Raw genomic sequence first — 13,695 nt, 5'->3', positions numbered from 1 at the left:
TATGTACACACACACACACAAACACACACATATATATATTTTGGAAACTTTAACTGCGCTGTCAACTTTGGAAAAAGTTATCCCAATTTACTGTGTTGAGTCCGGCGTTGTACAGAAATTGACAGCCATATTGGTCTAGAAATGTTAGTTTTTTTTTCCATTTATACAGCATTAACACACTGTATTAAATATGTAAGGTCATATCTATGTGGATTTCATTGCAGAAACTAATAAAGTATTCTCTAAATAATGAAAAAAAAGAATAATATAAGACTACAAGAGCAAGAAGAAATTTAAATATGTTCAGAATTAAGGATTATTTTAATTTTACATTATTGCCTTTTCTCTCTTACTTTCCTTTTTAGATTTATTTTAGGATTTCCTATATTTAATTTTCATACAGAGATTTCTTTAACTGATCACTATAATTAAGCATAAATTCACAAATTACAAAGTCATATTTTGCTGAATCCTAGATTTCTAAATTATTCATTCTACTTACTGTTTTTATATTAGTTTATCCGAAAATTTCAAGTTTATTATTGTTATTTTTTATTTTGTACAAATAAGGCAGAGTTAGAAAAGAAAGGACATATGGGGAAAACTCAAAGAGCTGGGACTAGAGGTTCCATTTGACCCAGCCATCCCTCTGCTGGGTATCTTGCCAAAAGAATTAAAAGAATCATACCACAGTGATATATGCACACCTATGTTTATAGCGGCATAGTTTGCAATAGCTAAAATTTGGAAACAGCCCATTTGTCCATCTGTTGGAAACTGGATAAAGAAGATGTGGTTTTTCTATAAAATAGAATACTACTCAGCCATAAGAATGAGAAATTAGAGTCATTCATAGGAAAATGGAGACATACTGAGGATATACTCTTAAGAGAAATAAATAAGCCACACATGTGTAAATACCGAATAGTTTCTCTGGGGTGAAAGGCTATAATAGTACACAAGATCCTAATGAGATAATTAATAATGTGAAATAGGAAGTAAAGGGCTAAAGGTGTCGGGAAAGTGGGAAGGGTGGGGAAAAGGTAATAAGGGAGAGGGAAAAATATGAGAAAATGAAAAAAATGCAAATAAAGTGTTGGTAAGTGAGGAGGGAAGGAGAAGGTGAAGAGAGGGCAGGGACAAGGGGAAAAAAGGAGAATCAAGACCTGTCGGGTAAAAGTACAGGATCCCAATAATGAATGTAACTCTATTATATACCTAGATTGTGCCAATAAACTCAACAAAAGGAAAAAAAAATGAAAAATTAGATTCGCTCATAGTAAATGGATACTTACTGAGGATATACTCCTAAGTGAAATAAATAAATCACACATGTAGATACCGAATAGTTTCTCTGGTGTGAATAAACTATAATAGTACATAAGATCCTAATGATATAATGGACAATGTGAAATAGGAAGAAAAGGGCTAAAGGTGTAGGGAAAGTGGGAAGGGGATAGCTAATAAGGGAAAAGAAAAAAATATGAGAAAATGAAGTGGTGATCAATACTTTTAAGAACTGCTTGTACTTTGTGAATGACAATTCTTTATTAAATGTATCTTATTCAAGATTTTCAACAGAGTATAGCTTGTCTTTTCATTTTCTTGACATTTAATTTCCCAGAGAAGATTTAATTTTAAAAAATTCTAGTTATTCATCTCTTTTTTAGTATATTGTGCCTTTGGTATTATAGTCATCGTCAGTGCCATCTAGATTTTCCATATTCTCCTCTACTAGCTTCATATGTTTTGCCTTATATTTAGAAATAGTATTCATTTGCAATTCATTTTATGAAAATTCCCTTATTTTTCTGCACTTGGATGTGTAGTTGTCACATCATCATTTGATAGATGGCTATAATTTCTCAACTGTAATGAAAAAATTGTAAACTTTCTCCTTTGGTAAATACCACTTAACTAAATTTATGCAGATCTATTTGTGGTCTGTTTTGTTACATTGTTATATTTGTATATTCTTTTGAAATACTCTTTCAAAGACCATCCATTACATTAACATTGTAATAAGCCTTGAATTACAAAAATAATTTTGCTGCCTATTCTGGCTTGTAAATCAATAAAATAATTTAGAAATTAATCTTCATGTAATATGTGCCTTTAGAAAATAAGTGCTCTGAGATATTTAGCTCATTATTAATGGATGAAAAATAGGTAAACTCACCAAACTAAAAACAGTATCTTGAAATTCTGATTTCAATATATTGAAATTCTGATTCTCTAAAAATACAATTTTTTGATATTTTATATTATCTAGCTATGGTCTTAGCAGTTAAATTGTTCTATATCATGTTATTCTTTCATTAAAATTTGTTCAGTATTATGGCAAGAGTTTTACAAAGAGTAAAATGTTTAAAAAAGGGCTAAAGATGTAGGGGAAGTGGAAAGGGTAGGGGCAAGGAAATAAGGGAAAAGGAAAAATATGAGAAAATGAAAAAATGAAACAAAATTTTTGTAAATAGAGAAGGGAGGAGGGGATGAAGGGAGAGCATAGGGTTGGGGAAAAAATAAGAACCAAGACCTGGCATGTACAGGTACAAGATCCCAGTGATGAATGTAACTGTACTGTAGACCTAACATGTACTAATAAAGTGAATGAGAAAAAAATTAACTTCACACAAGTCCTTGAATAGTAAAACATTTATGTTTCAAAATATTGTTTCTTTATAGGTTATAAATGTATACTTAAAATTAAATTATACTAAAAATACAACATAGTTTTTTCATTTTCCAAATCTACCTTTTAATTTATGATTCAATTTTTAAATTAAATTCATTATTAATTGATTTGTGTTAAAATTATATTTATTAATATACCATGACTGACATTTTCATACATATATGCATTAAGTAACATTTATTTATTTGTTTGTTTATTTGTTTACTTATTTATTCATTTATTTAATTAAATTGAATTTATTGGTACATTCTAGGTAGACAGTACAGTTACATTCATTACTGGGATCTTGTACCTTTACCTGCCAGGTCTTGGTTCTCATATTTTCCCCTTGTCCCTGCCCTCCCTTCACCCCCTCCCCTCCACTCCTCCCTTCAAATACTTTAATTCCATTTTTACATTTTCTCATATTTTTTTTCCTTTTCCCTTGTTCCCCCTTCCCCATCCTTCTCACTGTCCCTACACCTTTGGTCCTTATCTTCCTATTTGCTAATTGTCCCATTAGGTTCTTGAGTACTATTTTAGTTTTTCACACCAGAGAAACTATTCGGTATTTGCATATGTGTGATTTATTTATTTCACTTAGGAGTATATCCTCAAAATGTACCCATTTACCTAAGAATGAATCTACTTTCTCATTCTTTATGTCTGAGTAGTATTCCATTTTATAGGAAAACCACATCTTCTTTATCCAGTTTCCAACTTATTGACAAATGGGCTGTTTCAAATTTTTTGCTATTCCAAACTGTGCCGCTACAGACATGGGTGTGCATATATCACTATGGTATGATTGTTTTAATTCTTTTGGAAAGATACCCAACAGAGGGATGGCTGGGTCAAAAGGAACCTCTAGTCCGAGCTCTTTGAGGTATCTTCATATTGATTTCCATAGTGGTTGCACCAATCTGCACTCCCACCAACAATGGAGAAGGGTTATTTTCTCCCCATGACCCCGCCAACATTTATTATTGGTTGATTTCTTGATAGGAGCCATACTCTGTGGGGTGAGGAGGAATCTCAGTGCTGTTGTCATCTGCATTTCTCGAATGACCAGTGACGTGGAACATTTTTTCATATATTTACTTGCTGCGTTTACTTCTTTGTCTGATAAATGTGTGTTCATTTCAGATGCCCATTTTTGAATTGGGTCTTTATATTTCTGGGGCTGATTGTTTTGAGTTCTTTATATATTCTAGATAATAGTCCTTTGTCTGAGGAGCAGCTGGCAAAAATGCATTAAGTAACATTTAAATCCGTTCCTGCACACGTTTCCCCATACATTAGTAATTTATTTCTTATAATATTTTTTCAAATTATTTATTCTAGTTTTTAAAAATTAATTTTCTTGGTACATTTTAGATACATATAATAATCATATTTATCATAGGGAGTCTGTACCTGATATATTTTGATTCTTTTTTTTCCCCCATAATCCCAACCCTTCCCTTGAACCCCTCTTCTCCTCCGTATTTCAATTTTTCTTTTTTCTTTTCTTTTCTTTTCTTTTCTTTTCTTTTCTTTTCTTTTCTTTTCTTTTCTTTTCTTTCCTTTATTTCCCTCTCTCCTCCCTCTTGTTCCCCTTTCAATTTTCTTCCTATTTCCCAATATTTATTATACATTTAGGTCCTTATTTATTCTTTCAGTTTCTAACACCAAAGAAATAGTGCAACAATTAAACATGTGTGTCCAATTTATTTCCCTTTATAGTATGATCTGAAGATGCATTCATTTGCCTAGAAATACCTCCAGGTTATCATTCCTCATGGCTGATAATTATTCTATTCTATAGAAAACTTCTTTTTTATGGTTGATGGACATTGAGGCTGTTTCTAGAATTTAGCTATTACAAATTATGCTGCCATAAACATGGGTACGTGCTGTGGTGTGATGCTTTTAATTCTTTTGGGAAGATGTAAAGAAGTCAAATGGAACCTCCAGTTTTAGTTTCTTGAGGAATCTTCACACTTACTCCTCCTCAGTGGTCAAAACACTCTACACCCTGACCAACAGTGGAAGGGTTGCTTCTTTCCACAGTATGTTGTTGAGAGTCATATACTGTGCGATACAGCCTTTCTTCATCTCCCCTACTCTTAGCCACTGCAAACTAAAATTCTATTATTAACTTCAATAATGTAAACTTTTTTTAGATTCTACATATGACTGTTGTCATGCTGTATTTATATTTTTGTCTGGCTATTTCACAAAACATATTTATATCTAGTTCTACCCATATTTTAGCAAATGACATAAATTTGTTCTCCTTTCTGTGGCTGAATAGTGTCTCCTTGTGTAGGTAAATTGTATTTCACCTATATATCCATTGGTTTATGGACAGTGAAGTTTGTTTCCATTTTCAGGTTGTGTCACAATGAATTTAAGAAAACAGATGTCTTCAAAACACTGCTTTTTCTTTTGTGTGTGTACCAAGGAATGGGATTGCTGAATCACACAGAAATTTATTCTTGGTTGTTTGTTTCTTTTTTTGTTTGTTTGTTTCTATTTTTTTAGGAACCTCTGTGCTGTTCTTGATGTGTCTATACAAATTTGCATTTCCACCAACAGTGTGTAAAGGATCTTTCTCTTTTCTCTATATCATCACCAGTGGGTGTCATCTTGAATCTTTCTAAACATAAATACTCAACATTATGAAATGACACATCCCTGTGATTTTTTCACTGATATTTACCTGATGATTAGTGATATTAAGCAATTTTTTGGTAATTGCTGAACACTTACGTATCTTCTTTTGATACATGTCTCTTTATATCTATATTCTACTTTTAATTTTGTTATCTAACTTTTATCCTATTGATCTTCATGGGTTATCAATGTATTCTAGACAATATGCTCTTACATTTATAATTTGAAAATACTTTTCCCCCATATCTGTCTTTTTGCCCTAATGTTTCTATAATTATGCAGCTTTTAAAAAAATTGTTGCAATCTTATTTATTTATACTAGTTTTCCTGAACTTTCAGGAGTATGTACAAAAAAAGTATTGATTCCAATGTCCTGATATTTAGCCTATGTTTTCTTTTGTAGCTTTCTAGCTTCAGGACAAGCATTTAAGCCTTTAACCCATAGTAAATTGATTTTTTAAATGATAATACATAAGTAACTAATTTCACTAATCTGCATGTGGAATTCACATTTCCCAGCATCGTTTAGAACCTGTCTTTATTTTTTTATTAAAACAGTTTTGTAGTACACGTTGTTTCCACTCATTTTGAGGAGGGGATTCATGTACATAAGACAATTCATTTTTCTTTTGGTCTTATTTCCCTCCTCACCCACTTCCCTCCCCCTGCCTCTACCTCTCATTTCTTCATTTACACTTGCTCTTAGCCAAAAGGTCAAGAAGTGATCTCCTTTCCTCATTTGAATTCTGGTCATTATAATTGTAACCTCAGGTTTATGACATTTAATGTCTATATTAATTGAGTTTATGAGGTTCCTTTACATGGAATATCTTAATTCCACTTACTTCCTATTCCTTTCCTCCTCTTCCCTTGCCCTTACTCTCCTCAGCCTTTTGCCATTGCAAGAGATCTATCATACTGTTTCCTTCTACCCATCTTTTATTATTCTGCTAGTTTGTACTTTACCTTAATCAAATGATAGATACCATATCGCAGTGCTGCGAAACCTTTTAGAGACAAAGTGCTCAACTTTGTCAACAACCACTTACTTATCTCAAAAAATTATCATTGCCCTTATTGCACCGTTTTTCGATGTTTGGCTGCTAGGGCAACTTAGTTCATGTGCTAACAGAGGAGGCTCTATGTGCCCACTGCAGCGCGGAGTCCACAGCTCTGCCACCACCAGTCTGTAAGTTTGCGAGACTTAGTTTCTTTCATTCAACAATAAATTTTCAAGAGGCATTTATTTTCCTACAAATGTCTCGAATTTGTCCACCTTTGTAGCCAACTGGTATTCTGTTACGCGAAGATACCACATTTTCTTTATCCACTCGTCTTTTGATGGATTTTCTCCAATGTGCTTACTTACCAACTTAGTTAACATCCTGTTGACTTGTAAATGAATGTTTGTTTCTAGTATCATTAACGAGAAAGTTAATAAAAAAAGAGGGAAACAAATGTTTTTCAAAAGGGCAGGGGACCATGAGATGGAGGGAAGGGGAGAAAGTGAAGGGAAAGGTGATAAAATAATAATTCAGATGTGTTATGTACATATACCACCTTCCTAAGAGGATTTTGATTATTATGTACTGTAAACATATACTAATAAAAACAAATTGAAATTACTGAGGCTTGTTATTTATTCGACTAACTGGCATGTTGAATCTTTCTTGTAATCATAGCTTCTCAGTGAGCAATAATTTTCAGTACTTTTAGAATTGCTGATATATCTTTTACCTATAATTATTTAAAATCCATGTGGTTTAAGTATTAATAGCTATTGTTTTACTTAGGTATTAATATGGTTAGGCATCATAGTATTTAGCTATTAATATCTAACAATTTAAAATAAATTAAATTCTATTTAAATAAAGAACAGACATATTTAAAAGATTATTTTATCGGCATGGGATGTTGAGGTTTCAATGTCATAATATTATTATTAGGGCTTAAATAAGCAATCTTTTATTGGTACAGTATAAGAAAAAAGGAATAAACTTATTTATGAGAACTTTACCTATTTACTGTACATAATTTACAATGACTTAATTTTAAATTATCATGCTCTCATCACGCATTTCTCTAATTCTAACCATAATACTAGGTGAAATCCCACCAAATTATATTAAATAATGTCACTATCCTGCACAAAATTTCTCTCCTTTGCTTTTGTTTGAGGCTATGTAAACCTGCTAGCTTTAGTTAGCTGTGATCCATACTACTCAAAATCTTTTCACCACCATGACAATGATATAAATAGGAGCAATCTTTCAATGAATGCAGGAAATTTTGTTTCATTCCTTACCATCAGTGATGGCAGAACTTAGAGAGATTTCAATGATTTCAATGATACAAACAGCCGGTAGTGGCACGTGTGCCAGAAGTCCGCCAGCACTGCTTTAGACGCAATCTTCCATTTGATGTGGCAAAGCAATTCACAAATTTAAACATCAGGGCTGAGAATATATATGTAGTACTCCTGTGATACCTGCGTATTTCCTGTTTCACTGCCTAATGTCTATGCCACCTGCTGCCCAAACACTTTAAAACAGTGTCGCTTACTCTTTCACTTAATCTCAGTAGTCAGCTTGGCTAAATTAAGGGTTACCTGGAGATGTGATTGGAATTGACACTCTCAGTGCATCAGGGGATGAGATACTCATCTCTCTATCAGTGATGTTCACCACTGCAGGTGCTGTGAGGAAGTGGGGCCCAGAGGGAGTCAGGTCACGGGTGTGTGTCATCAGAGGATGTATCTCTGTGCTCTGTTTTCCAGCTGCCATGAAATGAGCAACTCTGTTTTACATTGCCCATCTGTAATGATGTTTCTGCCTTTGGTGAACCATATGAGCACTGAAACCTCTTTATCATGAGCCAAATAGACCATTTCCTCCTTAATTTTGTATATATTAGGCATTTAGTCTGAACAACAGGAAAGTTGTACTGATATATTTCTTTTGTATGACCTTTCTCAATTTTCTTGCTTTTTTTCTGCATAAAATATTTTAGATTTAAGCATGTTATTTATGTCCCTTTCCATTTGTTATCTTGTGAGTTAGACTGGATCCTCTGAGACACGGAATATAAAATGGAATTAGTCATTTGAGCCATCTCTTACGGAAAATGTTTGAGTGGTAAAGTAGAAATAAGTTGAAAACCTGTCAGATGACAGCACCGAGGAAAGGAAAGAGGGAAGAAAAAAGCAAAACATTTTAGACCGCTATAAAAACCTAGCAGATTTGGCAAGGATATTGAAATGCCTTAGTAGAGTAGAACCAAGTGTGAACTTATTTTAATATCTCTGCCCCACTTAGTCATTGGCTAAGAGAAGCACACTGAAGGAAAAATTGAACCGTTGAGAGATCTCAGAGTATAATAGCTGGACCTGCAATTATCCTATCATAAGTGGGAATCTCAGAGGCATGTTAAGGCTGCAGTGGGCTGCATCTACCTATTCAAACACAGGGATTTGTTCCTCATTCTATTCTATCAGCTACAATAATGCCTGGGGCATAGCTAGTAAATGTACATCGATGCGTGGATTTTGTCCCGAAAGAAGATATTTTTTCTCTCCCATAGTTCCTGCTTCCACAGCCTATGCTGATCTAGATTTATACTTAGCTGACCTGAGGAGATGCTTGGATCCTCACCTGTCCTCACAAAAGGACAACAAAAACTTTTTAAAGGAACTAGTTGGCAAGAATCCAGAGGCAATTCATTGTATTTCACAAATTATGTTTCTTACTAGTCACTAAATTATGTAGGGATTCAGTGGGACTAGAAAAGGATCAATATTGTTGAATTGCAGAACACAGTGTGGGCAATTGAGTTTAGAATGCTTGTAGTGCTTACTTTCTCCCTCATTCAATATAGCTATCTTTTCAAACAATTATATTATTTAAGCACAGTGTGCTTGATTAAGTGTATTTGATTATAAAAAAGATAAGATGAATGAAAATCATAGGATATGTTAAGTGTAGAGAGGGGTGAAGCAAGTAGCTTGTAAGACAGGAAGAATTCATAATGTGTATTGTGATTAGAATATAAGTTACCAAGCTGTAATGCTAAGAGAATGATAGAATAAATGGTCCATGAAAATGCATGAGATTGTCCCTATATATAAAAATAAATAGAAAGAAGAAATACATCTTCAACAGTAACACAGTAAAATCATTCCTTATTCAGCTATCCATCGGTGGCGTTGAGTATGGCCCTATTTGTCCTGTCTATCCTAGAAGCCCAATCAATATGTACATTTACTCAGAAAATTGTGATCAAGCTCTTTTTATTAGCATGCACATCCATCACACTTTTCCAATAAAGTTGGTACACTGGTTACCAAGCATCTTCCTTGCTCTAGGTTCAACTTTGATTTTCATAACTGCATCATTGGCAGGAAAGGGGGTCCTGACAGAAAAAATGAAAGACACAGGACATAAAAATACTGTATAACAGAATATATTCCTTTCTCCCCCTATAATCCTGTTCCTACTATATTTATTTATCTCATTTAGTTCTTCTTGGTTCTTACTACATAGTTTAGATTGCTTCCATAAATAGTGTAATTAAAAATCTCTAGATCTGTCCAATTGATAGTGTGAAATAGAAAGAAAATGGCTACAGGGCAGATGGGAAGGGGAGGAGAAAGGAAATAGGGTAAAGAAATCATACGAAATAATAGATCAACGAGGCTTTCAACTTGAAGAGCTCTGGAATGATTCTCTTGGCAGTTTCTTGAAGACTCCATTACAAAATGGTGGTTTCTCACATGGCAAAACTTTCTCTGTAAAGTATTATAGGCATTTATATAGCTCAAGCTATGAATCTTCTTTGAGAAGAAACTTGCTTTGAATGCAAATACCTTCACAAACTGGGACACTGGACACAGTGAGGATGGCTTTGATTATTTTAGCACATGGAAAAATGTAATCATAGTTTCTAAGTCTTATTAGATCAAGCACCAAATGTTGGAACATAGAGATAAGATATTGTTCTTTACCTGTTAAAAAAGAAAACTCCTAATCCATACAGATAACATAATACTATTTTGTATTCCATGTCATTTAAGGTGGACCAGCATTGATGAAAAATTGGGCTGTAGTTAATAGACAAGTAAGTTTGAGCCAAATTAATGTAACTGGAAGTTGGAAATCTCGTGAAAGATCATTAAAAGAAACAGACTGCTGGATTAGGTTATATATTTGTTCTTCCCATTTTCCACCTTTCTGCTTCTGAAATGAGGATGTGATAACTGGAGCTCTTGCAACCATTACATGGCTTTGAGAATAAAATCCTGAGGCTGACAGTAGAGAGAGAGATGGACTGAATACTGTGGATTTCTGATAACTTAATCAAGTAATTCTAGTGTTCTAAAAAGTTGACTTTTGGAATTCTTTCCATGAGAGACAAGTGGCCACTTACACATTAAGACATTGTTACATTAGTTTTTATTCTGTGTTTCCAATCATATAATGAAAACCTGGTTTTTGCCTTTAAATTAAGTTACTAATGAGAAAAGCAAAGATTTTCAACCCAATGATCTGACTTCAGGACTTTCTAATTAATCATAATAGCATATAATCCCAGAGGCAAAAGTATAATCTTCAGAAACACGAAGGGTTACAAAAACATTTAAAAGGTCCCCAATTCACAATATATATCATAATAGCAAAATTTTAGAAATATACAGGATACGGAATATCATCTTGTGAAAACACACTCTTATTTGTTAATGAACTCCCTAAAAACTGTACTTGTTACATTTATTGTCGAGTCACACATGAAGGCATTTATTATGCATGAATTTAGATCAGACAAAGACTGACTTTTTTCTACTCTAAGGATGTACAGTTACATTTCATATATTTATGCAAAGTGTTTATGGGGAAACCTTTAGAATCTTTTTAGGAGGAATGACTTTGGTCAAGATGGTCTCCGATTTTTCTGACCCAAACTCAGTCAATAGACTATATAAATACAAAGCTGACTATACAATCAAATTCTAAAACAGGCAACTTGCTTGTGGCCCTAGGTTACAAATAATTAAAGAAACATCCAATTCTGTGTAAGTGTAAATTTCTTCCTTTCTGGTTTTCTGTCCACTTGCGCATTTGTAGCTTGCTATTTTCATTTGCAGAAGATATATTGAAAGCATACTTCAAGTGCTCCTACTGATTTAAGGAATGTATTGTACCTTAGGGGCTGCGAGAGGAAATTTGCAAATTACCAGTCCAAATTATTTCAACAAGAAAACATACTGATATGTTCAGGTAATTGGAAGGGGAAAAAGATTAACACAAGTGTCATAAAAAAGCTATCGTGCAGCATAAATCAAGGGCAGTCAAATACGTTTTGTAAGAAAGGTGCTGTGCTAACAGGAAAGAAAGGAAATCTCCTCCTCTTCACTTCTCACTCAACCCAGGACACTCCTTTGATTCCAATGTCAAAATATGAACTCTTCATTCTTCTGCACCAGGAGCAGGATTTTAAGCCATTTTCTAAAAAAATCTTTGAAGTAGTATTTGGCAAATGAGAAACAATTACCTTTCAGTTAGGTATCTGTGGATATATTTCCATATACTTGGGTTTTTTTTAAATTAAATTCAAGACCTTGTGCTTACCAGGTAGGGGCAGTACTATCGAGCTATCTACATACACTCCAAAACTTAAACATATCTGAAGATTAAATAAAACAAGCAAAAATGATTAAAGTAGACATTGAATTTAATCCTTCATAGAAAGGATTAAATTCAATAATACTGTCAGGCATGGTGGTGCATACCTATAATCCAGCACTTGGGAGGATGAGGCAGGAGGATCTCAGCGAATTTGAGGCCTCTCTGGATTACATAATCATCCTGAACTATGAAATCAAACAAACAATAAGTAAATAAAATCAGTAATTTCAGCAATACAGTATTGAATCGTGTGACTGATGTTTTCCTTATAAGTCACTATAGCAACAAAGTATTTATCACTATTATAATCACATGATAACTTAATGTCTAAAATTTAGAGAATTGTCCTGTGTATCCTGCACATCAGCTGTTGTCTTACTTTTCTCATTGTTGAGACAAAATAACTGATACTCAAAGTTCAAAGGGGGAAAGGTTTATTTAGCTCACAGTTTGTAGAGGTTTCAGTCTATAGTTGGCTGGCTCTAAGGCAAAGTGTCACATGGAAGAGAGGCATCACAGAGCAGAAACAGTTCATTGCGCTCAGATGACAGTAAAAGCAACAAGGGATGGCCATAGCTCTGTCTGTTCCTTGTTCTTATACAGGCTATGGCCCTTACGGTGCTAGCAGTCATGCGATTAATCCTAGTGCCTTTGATCCTAGTGTTGTACCATGAATCTGTTCCAGAATCACACACTCTAGATCCAGCCACCTCTGAAAAAACCTCACCTGTGAGCACATGAGCCTATAAGGGGTCATCTAGACACCAGCTAGAACAGCAGTTAATAGTAGAGTAACATCACTGAGTTAGGAAATCACCAAGTAATATGTTAAGATGGTGAAATAGTCAGACTATGTAATGTAGAAAGGGAGAATGGGACTAAAACAATTTTTGCTTTTGTTTTTTTAATTGCAGTTGTCGAGGAGTTTATTATAGCTCTTTGACCACAACATGCCAGTCTCTATTCTGACCTTGTAAGTAGCAGGCTCCTGGTGACACCAAGGTGGGAAGGGCCAGGCCTGTGGCCTCAACAGGAAAAGCAAGATATTTGAAGACATTGTCAATCTATTGTATTAGGTCAAATTCTGTTAAAGTTAAATACCCAAGGCAAGCTACTTTTATAAAGAAAAGAGGTTTATGTATCTCACAATTTTTGGAGGCTGAAAGTCATAAGCATGTTGTGCAGGCTCACAAGGCTGCATTTGACCCCCTATGGGCACTGTCCACAGCAGGACAGGCCAGGCCAGCAACAGGGGCTATGACAACCGACTCATAGCCTGCTGAAGATGCTCAGAGTAGGCAGAGCAGATTCACTCTGCACTCACCAGAGGCCACAGACTCTTCTCTGCCATCCTCCTCCAAAGTGTGGCCGGGTGTTCTGCCTGTGAGATTCTGCAGTGAAATACAGAGGGCTGGGGGAGCCATCGGCAATGCATACACAGCCGACATCTCCCAAGACTAAAATGATCCCAAGACACTTTCTTTTCTTTTTTAAGATTTTATGAAAAAATAAAACAAAAACTGATAACAAAATAATGAGAAAATAACAATAGCTAACAGCCTGAGTATCCTTATTTTCAAAGTACGTAGTTACTCAGGGTACAAGACATAGACCAAAAACTCTCTCTTACAAAGATGTTAGCATGACACGTCGTTTGTAATTAATTAAGAAAAACTAGCAGCATAA

At 34.3% G+C, this 13,695-nt stretch overlaps 1 pseudogene; it reads right to left on the bottom strand.

Moving 5' to 3' along the window:
* Positions 1–13,457, bottom strand: part of LOC104847469 — a 75,654-nt pseudogene extending 62,197 nt beyond the window's left edge.
* Between the last annotated feature and the right edge of the window lie 238 nt (positions 13,458–13,695).

This window comes from Fukomys damarensis, unplaced genomic scaffold (assembly GCF_012274545.1).
Source record: "Fukomys damarensis isolate Sample0158 unplaced genomic scaffold, DMR_v1.0_HiC HiC_scaffold_24, whole genome shotgun sequence".
Classification (NCBI taxonomy): domain Eukaryota; kingdom Metazoa; phylum Chordata; class Mammalia; order Rodentia; family Bathyergidae; genus Fukomys; species Fukomys damarensis.
This window is presented reverse-complemented; position numbering and strand designations above follow the sequence as displayed.